General features: G+C 38.7%; 1 long non-coding RNA gene across 1 annotated transcript in view; it reads left to right on the top strand.

Moving 5' to 3' along the window:
- Positions 1 to 12145, top strand: part of LOC132683818 (uncharacterized) — a 129917-nt gene extending 117772 nt beyond the window's left edge. The window contains exon 6 of the long non-coding RNA XR_013557882.2: positions 11922 to 12145. This is a non-coding gene — a long non-coding RNA (uncharacterized LOC132683818). The remainder of the gene's footprint in view (positions 1 to 11921) is intronic.
- Positions 12146 to 12577: the final 432 nt, after the last annotated feature.

Raw genomic sequence — 12577 nt, 5'->3', positions numbered from 1 at the left:
TCTTATGCTTTGTCCCCCTCCCTGTTTTTATATTATTTTTGTTTCCCTTCCTTTATGTTCATCTGTTTTCTCTCTTAAAGTCCTCATATGAGTGAAGTCATATGATATTTGTCTTTCTCTGACTAATTTCACTTAGCATAATACCCTCCAGTTCCATCCACATCGTTGCAAATGGCAAGATTTCATTCTTTTTGATTGCCGTGTAATACTCCATTGTATATATATACCACATCTTCTTTATCCATTCATCCATCAGTGGACATTTTTCCCCTTTCCATACTTTGCCTATTGTTGAGAGTGCTGCTATAAACATGGGGGTGCATGTGTCCCTTCGAATCATCACACCTGTATCCCATGGATAAATGCCTAGTAGTGCAATTGTTGCATCGTAGGGTAGTTCTATTTTCAGTTTTTTGAGGCACCTCCATACTGTTTTCCAGAGTGGCTGCACCAGCTTGCATTCCCACCAACAATTCAGGCATTCTTTTGACCTCCATTAGCATGATAGATTGTTCTCCATCCCCTCACTTTCAATCTACTGGTGGCTAAATGAGTCTCTTGTAGGCAGCATATAGATGGATCTTGATTTTTAAAAATCCATTCTGATGCCCTATGTCTTTTGATTAGAGCATGTAGTCCAATTACATTCAGAATGATTAGTGAAAGATATGAATTTAGGGCCACTATGTTATCTGTAGAGTTGGTGTTTCTGGTGATATTCTCTGGTCCTTTATAGTCTTTGTTGCTTTGGTCTTCCTTTTTTATTTTTCTCCACTCAGAGAGTTCCCCTTAGAGTTTCTAACAGGAGTTTAGTGGTCATGAATTCCTTTAGTTTTTGTTTGAGAAAGTCTTTATCTCTCCTTCTATTCTGAATGAAAGCCTTGCTGGATAAAAGGATCTTGGCTGTGTATTTTGCCCATTCAGCTCATTGAATATTTCCTGCCACTCCCTTTTGGCCTGCCAAGTTTCAGTGGACAGGTCTGCTACTAACCTTATGTGTCTACCCTTCTAGGTTAAGGACTTTTTGTCCCTAGCTGCTTTCAGAATTCTCTTTCTTTGTATTTTGCCAGTTTCACTATGATATGTTGTGGTGTTGACCTGTTTTTGTTGATTTTGAAGCTAGTTCTCTGTGCCTCTTGGCCATGGATGTCTATTTCCTTCCCCAAATTAGGTAAGTTCTCAGTTATAATTTCTTCAAATAAACCTTCTGCCACTTTTTCTTGCTCTTCTTCTGGGACTCCTATGATACTAATATTGTTTTATTTATGAAATCACTTAGTTCTCTAAGTCTCCCCACATGATCCAGTTAATTTCATTTCTTTCGTTTTTTTCAGCTTCATTATTTTCCATAATTTTATCTTCCATTTCACCTATTCTCTCCTTTGCTTCTTCAATCCTTGCTGTCACTGTATCTAGTTTATTTTGCATCTCAGTTATATCATTTTTTAATTCATCCTGACTGGTTCTCATGTCTTTGATCTCTGCAGCAAGGGTTTCTTTTGAAATCTGCACTATTGAAAATTGAATGTGTAGTCCTGAAGTACTTCAGTGAACGGAGCAGGTTGTTTCTGTTCATTTGGAAGATTCTTGTAATATGTGCAAACTGCCATGATAACTCAGTGAACAGCTTTGCCACCTGCTCACTGAGTTCTTGCATTTCTATGTCCCTGCAAAGCTATCTTTTAAATGATTATATTTGCATTTTAGACCAGAAAGCATCAAATATAGATGTGAACTGCTTATTATTTTGGCCGTCTCAGAATAAGGAATTTAGACAAAGTGCAGCTTCTACACCATGGTACAGATGGAGTTACTTGAACTAGAAAGAAGCTACACTACAATATATTTCATCTATTTATATAATTTACTTCATGATAAACAGAAGTAAGGGCTACAATCTATTCTCTTTACATTTAATCCCAAGTGGGAAATTTACTAGGCTTCATAGAAAGTATAAAATGACAATAATCAATGTTCCCAGACCATTAGCTGTTTATACTGTCATGTATAATTATAGTAGTAGGGTTCCTGCTTTAAACCTTATATGCACAAGTACTTTTTGGACTCTAATCATAATTGTGGGCATTTCAATACATAACTTTTATTGCATCTCAGAACTACATATTTTATGCAACTATTGTGCCATTGATTTGGGTAATATTTTTCTTAGTCACAAGGAAGAGATGGTAAAATCATAGTCACTAGCCGATCATCAAGTAAGACAAGCCAAAATGCATAGTCTTCTTAGGCAATAGGTTATATAAGCCAGCACATGAACTGACTGGGAAAAGATTTCTTAGCCAAGATGTTTGCTCCCATTCTATTCTGAAAATCTTTGCTGTTGAAATGAATAATAGAGTAATAGAAGAAGGATGGTGTGGGGCTAACATGTCAGCCTTGGAGGGCTCAGAGTTGCCTACTGAGGTATTCATTTGAAATTTATGTATGCATGATTTCACTTGGATATCTGGGAAATCTTTGGACTCTGCCAAACTCTTTGATTTCCTAGGAAGTTTCACTTGTTTTCTTTTCCTTTCCATTCCCTTCTCTCTCTCTCTCTCTCTGTCACATACACACATGGAAACACACAGATACACACACACACACACACACACACACACACACACCCTACTCCCATATGACTTTGACACACAGAGCTTCCTCCTACAGTATAAAAATATCCTTTCAAATTATTTCACCATTGTTACAGAGTTTATCTTTCCAATCTGAATGGGTGAATTTATGATAGTGAGGTGAATGTTTATGTTAAAGCCATTAAAATGATATGCTGCAAACAGACATTTCTTTGGGCAACAGGAAATTAACTAGATTGTGATTGGGTTTGAAGTTTATATCATTTCCAGGGATAAGGAGACTCTTGGATGAGTAGAAACTGATTTGACTGTAGGTTTTCTTGTCAATTCCTCATATCTGTGAGTTATAAGGCTTTATTCTGATGGCAGAAAATTAATTCACTCTGATGTCTTGATTGCTTTCCTACAGTGCTCCTTCCATGTCTCTATACCAGCAATTGTTGTAGCAGGAGAGCAAGAATGGGTTTGCTTCATGGTGGGTTGGCCCCATTCCCCATGAGGGTAAGGAATCTGAGATGGGGAAGGCTAGCCAAGAAGGAATTTTTTCTCATTACTTCAGTAGTCAATGGCAAAATTTTAGATGGTATGTTTTATCTGTATAGAGATGTGGTGAGTTTGTTTGATTTATCCAACATAAGAGGGAAAGCAAGCAGTTTTGCAATGATTTTCTTACTAATTAAAGTGTAAGGTAAAATCATATCCCCTTTATAGAGGCCAGCGGTGACATTTAATGCAGGAGATTTTTGGCCCAAAGCCCAATACAAGATGTAGTGCAAAAATACTTTCCAGCATTGGGGGCATTTGATTGTCAGTAATGCTAGCATGCTATCTTGTTTTCAAATAGAAATGCCTGAGAAAATAGAATTTTCTAACCCTGAATAATGTGACATTATTTATACACTCAGGAAGATTACAAGGGGCTCAAACTCACCAGGAGCTGTCTAAGAAGAAATGTCTATGAAGAAAAAAAAAAAGATTCTGGATCATGATTTTCACACTATTTATGATTTCTTGAAAGCTTGACTGCTTTGATAAATTTGACATCAATTTATAGGGGCCATACACAGTATAAGTAAATAAACAAGGATTTTAGTTTCCTTTGTAAGATTTATAATGTAAAGTTTCACTCCTTGGACTCCTTCCATTCACCTATTGGACAATATGAAAGACTATTGACTAGGGGTCTAGCAAAAAGGGACTGATGACTGATACAAGAAACTTCATTGAGTACAGATCATTACTTCTAATATATATACATTTTTTTATCCAAGCCCCTCTGGTGGGAGGCAGGTGAGTGTATTAAGAAATGGCCCTTTCAAGAAGTCTGGGCACATAATCTGAAGAAATTAGTTCCAAACACATAATCTCTCAGAAATATCATTTATCCTAATATTTTATAGAAACTTTTTATTCTTCTTTTTTAAATCTCTCAGCTGGCTTTAAATTAAAAAATATTAACTTATTGCAAAAAATAAAAACTGATTTCTTTACTTGTTGTATTGAGTTACTTATTTCAATTATTCAATCACTTGGCTCTGTGTGTATATGTATGCTTATCCATATAAACATACAATTATACATATTTCTAATCTCTGGTCTTTAGAAAAAATACTATTTTTCCATGTGAAAAGCTTTGATTTTGTTTATTTTGCACAGGCTTTATTTAAAAAAAATTAATGTTTATTATTTATTTTTGAGAGAGAGAGAGAGAGAACAGGGGAGGGGCAGAAAGAGAGGGAGACACAGAATCGGAAGCAGGCTCCAGACTCTGAGTTGTCAGCACAGAGCCTGATGCAGGGCTGGATCCCATGAACTGTGAGATCATGACCTGAGCTGAAGTTGGTCACTTAACTGATTGAGTCACCCAGGCACCCCCAGGTTTTATTTTACAAGCAATGTCAGGATTTAGAGGGTCTTAAGAAGAGTTATGCCATCATACATATACTAAATGGAAAATGACTGTGGATAAGGGTAGAAACAGGGATGTCAGTTAGGAAGTTATTGCTACAATGTAAGTAGGAGAAGGAGAAGCCTGAACTAAAGTGGCATAATCCAGATGAAGAGAAATGAGCAAATTATATTCTCAGAATGAAGACGACTTGCTGGTGAACAAGATGTAGAATATGAGGGAAGAAGAGTCATGGATGATTCCTTGGATTTTGTTCTAAGTAACTGCATAGGTAGGGGTGCCATTTACTGAGATGGGGAGACTAGGAAGAAATGGTTGTGGGTTGAAAAAATAACTCTTGTTTTTGCTGTTAAATTCGTGGTGCTTGTTTTATGTTTTTAATTATAAGCATTAAGTAGCAGTTAGATTTATAACTCTGGACCTCAGGGTAGAGACAGGAAACTAAGATGAATTTATATCTCCATTTGCATTTTATTTAAAGTCAAGGTAGTGGGTGAGACATGTGAAAATAGAGAAGAAAAAGAAAATAGGATAAAGCTCTTGGCCACTATAATATTTATGTTGGGGGAAAAGAGTCAACAAACAAAACTAAAAAAGAATAGCCAATGTGCCAGGAAATAAGCCAGGAGAGGATGATTTCCCAGAAGCCAAGAGACAAGACCTTTGGAGAAGCAACTTAACAATCAACTGTGAAAACACTATTTGTCTAAGAATGAATCATTTGGGAAATGTGAGCATGTAAAAAGCATTTATCTGATCTTGCAATATGGCACCCATTGTTAACCAGGACAGACTTATGGCATGGTAGGGATTTCAGCCTATCTAAGGTGGGTTCAGGACAGTGTGGGAGAGGAGAAAATATACTAGATATAGGCAACAGGTTTAGAATAAAAGAGGAATAGACAAAAGAGGCAGTATGTAAAAAGAAAATATGGGCAAATGAGGCATTTCTCAGATGGGAGCTAATTCAGCCTATTTTTCTGCTAATGGACATGATCCAATAGAGAACAGGAGAGATGATGCAGGCAGAAGGGATGATTTCAGGAGAGAAGTCACAAGGTCAGTGAGTAATTGGTGTTGAGAGCATGGAGGAATTCCTGTCTATTCATTTCCATTTTCTCAGTTAATTAAAAAGTGAGATTATCACTAAAGGGAGAAAGCAGGGGTGTTGGAGTTTGGAAGACAGAGGTGTGAAATAGTCTGGTCAGGAAAAGGGAAATTGAATTAATAGAAAAATGCATTAGTAGTAAGGTTGTTGGTTATGGTAATAGATCATGGCCTTTGAGAATTCAATGATCAGAGTTTCAAAGATTTTAAGATGTATTAGATGGTATTTTTCATTTTGCAGAGGTACGAATTTAAGTCACATGCCAAAGAATGAAAGTGTCCCACCTAATTAAGCTTCCCTAATAATTCTTTTAGAGAGATTCTCAAAGAAAAACTAACAAGAAAAGAATTTTTTTTCCTTTCATATTACCCCTAAAAAGAAAACATTAGTGTTGAGGTTGAAAGTGAAACAAATGTCAAGGAGTCATCATCAAGGGTGATGATTCTCATCCAGATAGGTCCATTAGTTAGAGTGAAATGTCTATTTTAGTGAAGACTTAGACCAGTGACATGAACAAGCATACCCTATTGTCGTGGAAACAATATAAAGTATGACTGGAATGTTCTAGCAAATGCTCCAACCACTCACAAGAGGATACTCTCCGGAAACATGTGGCTTGACTAAAGTGTGATTTGAGAGAAAACCAAGAGCCTGGACAAACATTTCTCATTAGCAGATTCACAAAGGTCTTGGAATGTATCCTTCACCACATGCAGGATTTACTTCATCCTCTGGTCCACAGTTTTCATGCCTCTCCTGCTTCCAGGTGTATTATGGGCTTGCAGATCCTGGTGAAAATCACTAGGTTTCTCTCTCATCTACATTCTGAATAAGAAGAAAAGTAAATGTTTTATTTCTACATTATTGAATGTATTTAAACATAACATTTTTTTCCTATTTCTCTTTAAAAATGACTTTCAAATTTAAGTGAAATGATGTTCTGTTCAGCCCTATTAAGTAAACCTTCTTCTTCTTATTATTATTTTAATTTTTTATGTTTATTTATTTTTGAGAGAGAGCACACGCGTGAGTGAGGGAGGGAGACACAGAATCCAAAGCAGGCTCCAGGCTCTGAGCTGTCAGCACAGAGCCTGACGTGGGGCTCGAACTCATGAACCACGAGATCACGACCTGAGCCGAAGCCAGATACTTAACTGACTGAGCCACCCAGGCACCGCTTATGATTATTATTATTATTAATGAAGTTTGAAAATATCTGGTGATATATTTGTGCTCACACACCTGGAGAAGAAGCAAAGAACACTAGCAGCCTTCTAAAATAATAAATAATATTGACCTTAAATCCTGCATTTTTAAATTATGCTTTTACTAACCAGAAGGTTTCTCAGCTAACTTTTATGTTAACTGCAATATTTTTCCTATTTAAAATCTTATATTGTGGATGTGGCAAAATTAGGATTTGTGATTGGGAAAATCTCCAGAAACAATAAGATAAGCTCTGAGAGATTCACTTACATGTCATCCAGTTTAAAGTCCACCTTTACGTATTAGAAAACCAAGTTCCAAAAAATTAAGAGACTTGCTTAAGGTTGTTCATTTGTTAATAGGATTACAGCTGGGGTTGTATTTCTTGACAACTGTTTCAATGTGTTTTCCATTGTGTTACAGTCTACAGAAACTTAACTACAAAACCACCAAATTTGAGAGCTGAAAAGGACCCTAGAGATTGAGCTTCAACCATCTCATTTTATGAAAGAGGAAATACAGATCCAGGAAAATTAAATTGTTGCAAAGTTATATAGTGAGTGTAATAGGAAGTTAGTAGGGACTATGCTTGCCTCGGGTTTCAACTGAGGTACCATAAGGAAAAGTATCAGATAGCAGGGAGTGTAGGCAGTCATCCCTGTCCCCATATGCTTATTTTTAAGGAAATGGTACAGGAAAAGTGACTCTTGCACCCCTCTGGCAGACAAGGGTATATAAAGATATCAGAGGCAGTGAAAAAGGGAAAACATTGGTAAGGAAAAAGAATTTCTTTGGAGAAAGCTCTCCTTTGCTGCGAGCCCCCAAACTTTGAAGAAAACTTTGGGGGATGCTAATTTCTAAGGCCAAGACTAGAGAAGAGACCTTTGAGAGAACAATTTGGTATGCCACCTCCATATCTAATGGCAGAGTCAGAAGAACGCTGCATTGGGATTGCTTAACTCTCTGAGTTTGCACAGAATTTACTACCATATATTATGGACCAGTGTGGACCATTGAAAGTGAAAGACCCAACATGGGACTTTAGGGTCCTGTCCAACAGTGACACCTCAAGGGGCAAGGAGACTTCAGCAGAAAGAGAGAGATCACTATGGAATGCCCAGTAGCTGAGCTGCCATCACCCAGAAGAGAGGTTCTTTCTTCAGGGGAAAGCGGTCCTCAGGAAATTGGAGCCCAGAAGGGACACTGCAGAGTTTTTTCTTCCCTCAAGCCCAGAGAGGTGAGTCAACCTGTCATGGCACCAGTCCAAGTAAGAACCATCTATATCTCTTCATTCACTGCAACTAGTGAGTGAGAGAAGATCTTGACCAGGACAAGCGGAGGGCAGAGTGACAACTGTGGGCTTCCAGCCTGAACCAATTTTGGGAGGAGAAGAGGAGAAGATTTGGTGATAGGTCAAATTCAGAATTTTTCAATGGACATTCTATATACTGACATGAGACTGTGTTTGACTTGTAGAGATTGTCAAGTGTTGTGCTATCTAGGGGTGAATGGGAACAAAAGCCATGTGAACTGTCTCAGTTTTCATCAGGGGTAGAGAAGCTTACAATCTGAGGGAGTTAGAGTTGATGTTGCGTTTTGTCCACAGTTCGTGGGTCAATGTGTTCGGCGTGCTGGTTGTAGGAATCTCACCTAGGGCTATTTTCACTGAACTCTGCTGTCTCAAATGAAAAGTGTGAGAATTGCAAGAGGAACAAATTTACTTAGTTTTTATATCTATTTGCCATAAAAAATTAAGAAAATATTCGTATCTTGAAAGTTTTGAAAAAAATCTCGGTGTGTAGTAGATTTCCAGTACTGTTTCATGAATGAATGAATGAAACAAAGAACTGCCATCACTGAGCGGCACAAGATGGAGAGTCACTAATGTCCGACAAGCAGGAACAGCTGCAGACACTCATGCCAATCAGAAGGAAAGCTAACGTCTGGAACACCAAGGAAAGAAAAACACAAACATTGCTCTGTGTGCCAAGACTGGCCACCAGGCCCATCCTGATTGTATTTAGGACACCAGCGGTCAAATGTAAATATGGGTCAGCTGAGTTATTTTACTTAGGCCAAGTTATATACACAATACATGTCCATGCTTTCAATCAGGAAAAGAACACATGGAGCTTGCTGGCTTGTTTTTAAGGCTTGGGACTTGCAATAAATCTTGTTCTTTCCACCTCAGAAGGATCAACAGGGGCAAGAGAAGCCTTGCCTTTTTCCCACCACAACTGACTCTAGCATATGTTCAAAATCATCATCCCTGACTTGCGCTCCCATAACTGAACTGCCACCACCCGCAGGGCTCCTTCCAGACTCAGTGTCCAATTACAACATTTCCGCCAACCTGAAGGATGGAGGGATTGAAATGAGTGGCTCTTAGCAAAAGTCCAAGTGTTACCAGCCTGTTCATTCAATCTCACACGTTGGAGAAGGAATCTGGTTGTGAACGCAGGCTTTTATTTTCAGACCAAAGTCAGTATCCTGACAACACAGGCGACATTCATGCTACCTCCTCAGATCCGTGCCATGGTGTCTCTTAATGGCAAAATTGGACAGAAACGTGTAGAAAAGACATGGCAAGTAATCATTAAGAAGGCAGTTGACAATATTGTTGGAATTTCAGTGAGGGACATTAGAAGGGAAAACTTTTCTTTAAAAATTTATAGATCAGCCATAGGATGTTTGATGTTACAAGATCATTAAGTCTGAAGAACAAAGGGGAGTCTAAAGAATAGTTTGGTTTCAAATGATTACTTCTGGATTTTGGTGAAGATTCTCCAGTCATATGAATTTTCTTGTGAAAGTAATACTTTTATTTTTTTCCTTGATGAGTTTTGCCACACTATACCTATATGTCAAGCCTGCCGTTAGCTAATCTACCCTTAGGTGGCCAATGCCCCTACCTGTTACACTTTAAACTATTTGAGGTACCACAAAACATACCTGATAAAAAATATGGAAATCCACATTGCTATTTAAAAATTTTCGACTATAGATGCTGGAGAGGATGTGGAGAAACGGGAACCCTCTTGCACTGTTGGTGGGAATGCAAATTGGTGCCGCCGCTCTGGAAAACAGTGTGGAGCTTCCTCAGAAAATTAAAAATAGACCTACCCTATGACCCAGCAATAGCACTGCTAGGAATTTAGCCAAGGGATACAGGAGTACTGATGCATAGGGACACTTGTACCCCAATGTTTATAGCAGCACTCTCAACAATAGCCAAATTATGGAAAGAGCCTAAATGTCCATCAACTGATGAATGGATAAAGAAATTGTGGTTTATATACACAATGGAGTACTACGTGGCAATGAGAAAGAATGAAATATGGCCCTTTGTAGCAACGTGGATGGAACTGGAGAGTGTGATGCTAAGTGAAATAAGCCATACAGAGAAAGACAGATACCATATGGTTTCACTCTTATGTGGATCCTGAGAAACTTAACAGAAACCCATTGGGGAGAGGAAGGAAAAAAAAAAAAAAAAAGAGGTTAGAGTGGGAGAGAACCAAAGCATAAGAGACTCTTAAAAACTGAGAACAGGGGCGCCTGGGTGGCTCAGTCGGTTGGGTGTCCGACTTCAGCTCAGGTCACGATCTCGCAGTCCGTGAGTTCGAGCCCCGCGTCGGGCTCTGGGCTGACGGCTCAGAGCCTGGAGCCTGCTTCCGATTCTGTGTCTCCCTCTCTCTCTGCCCCTCCCCCATTCATGCTCTGTGTCTCTCTGTCTCAAAAATAAATAAACGTTGAAAAAAAAATTAAAAAAAAAAAACAACTGAGAACAAACTGAGGGTTGATTGGGGGTGGGTGGGAGGGAGGGGAGGGTGGGTGATGGGTATTGAGGAGGGCACCTTTTGGGATGAGCACTGGGTGTTGTATGGAAACCAATTTGACAATAAATTTCATATATTGAAAAAAAAATTTTTCTCAGTCCTCTGATGTGGCATCTTGCTAAAACGGACAAAATTCTCCACCTTTTCTGAAGGGCCTTGGCATTGGCAACGAGACTTTATCTATCTACCCACTTTTTAAATCTGAGCTGGCCACGTGACTTTAGCCAATAGAATGCAAAGTAGGTAATATTGGGCCTCAGAGATCTCCTCTCCATCTTTGAACACTATGATTAGGGTAGCCCATTGAAGGATGAGAGACATATATTACAGTCATTTCTCTCACCTTGGACAAAAATATACCAACTGGTATACAGCTGAGTAAGGCCACCCTAAATTAGTTAGGGGCCAACCCCCCCCCCACAGCTAACTGAAGAACACAAATGGGTCCAATGGAGATCAGCTAACCAGCCACCTGACTCAGAACTGTAAGCCAAAAAAGGGGGAGAGGCTATTGTTTTAAACGACTAAGTGCTGGTTAGTTTATTATATAGTGATGATTAACTGATGTGTCTGGTTATATCATGTACAATTCTCTTCTTTTTCTCATTCTTACAAGGCCATGTGCCATGGCTAGAAAACCAAAGGCTTGTAATTGCAAGAGAATACAACTAACGGTAGAGAATGTCTCCATATGCCATTGCCCCTGATTCACTATAACTTGGGGAAACCCCTGCCTCATAAACATTGTTCCTTTCATAAACACAACAGAGAAAAGAAAAAGTAGAAAAGATCCCTTGCTCCACTACTTTCCAGCTGTAATATCACCGGCCGTGGGGGTCAAGCGTATGAGTACCCCATCCAAACTGACCTGGGGTCAGGAGCCTTGAGGGTAGTACTTGTATCTTTTCCACATTGTGTTCTACATAGCCCTTAGCTGTATTAACACACAGTAGTGACTCAAATACAATTACATGAAATTAAATTGAATGCATCTGAACCCCTACCTGTTACAGGGAGGATACATGGCCTTCTCCTTCCAGCAATTGCATCCAGGTTTCGTACACACTGCACAGCTTTCTGAATAGGCTTGAAATACTTAGTACTGCCTTAGACATTTGGTCAGGACTGTGGGCTGAGAACTAATTGCTCACCAGGCCTTATTATATATGCTCACTATTCCAGAGAATAGACAGCTTTTACAGACTAGTGCATAAGAACTACTCCAAATGTAAAGCTATAGTATAATAATCAATATCTCTTTTCAGGAAGTTGCCCCCAAGACGCCCTCTGCTGAGACTTCTGCTGTCCTCATCGTTCATCACTGCCCATTCCATATACTTTGGCTATCCTGAGCACCCCCTTCTGTTCCCTGCTTCTGTGCCCCACACATTCTTCCTGCCTGAACTACGCTTCTCCTATACATTCTCCAGGTGATCACCTTTTCAACTCTTAAAGTGCATCCTCTTCTATAAAGTCTTTCCCAGATGCATCCCTCCATGTTCTTCTCTAAGTAGACTTACATATTTCATCACAATTTCCTTTGCAAGTGTGTATGAGTGTGTGCGTGTGCACATAGTATTTTATTGTTGTCTTTATGGGGCAGTTTCGCCAGATTTTATTACCAGATTTTCACCTCTTTAAAGGCAGGAACCATTATTCATCTAATTTTTTTATGTGGACTTGCCAGCTTAGTGACTGACATATACTGATATTCCATGAATGTTTACTAAAAAATGTGTAAGTGAATATTATTATATTGTCTAAAATCCTCCTTTTTAAAAGAAATGCATAGGAAATAATTTTAAAGATACGATATTTCCAGTTTGGTAGGTTTAAATGAGTATTATTTCATTATGGTTTGTTACTTAATATCTCCATAGTGGGGGCACAGACTCATGAGCAGCAGTATGTTATAGTATCT

The sequence above is a fragment of the Panthera onca genome, chromosome C2 (genome assembly GCF_046562875.1).
Source record: "Panthera onca isolate mPanOnc1 chromosome C2, mPanOnc1 haplotype 2, whole genome shotgun sequence".
Classification (NCBI taxonomy): domain Eukaryota; kingdom Metazoa; phylum Chordata; class Mammalia; order Carnivora; family Felidae; genus Panthera; species Panthera onca.
This window is presented reverse-complemented; position numbering and strand designations above follow the sequence as displayed.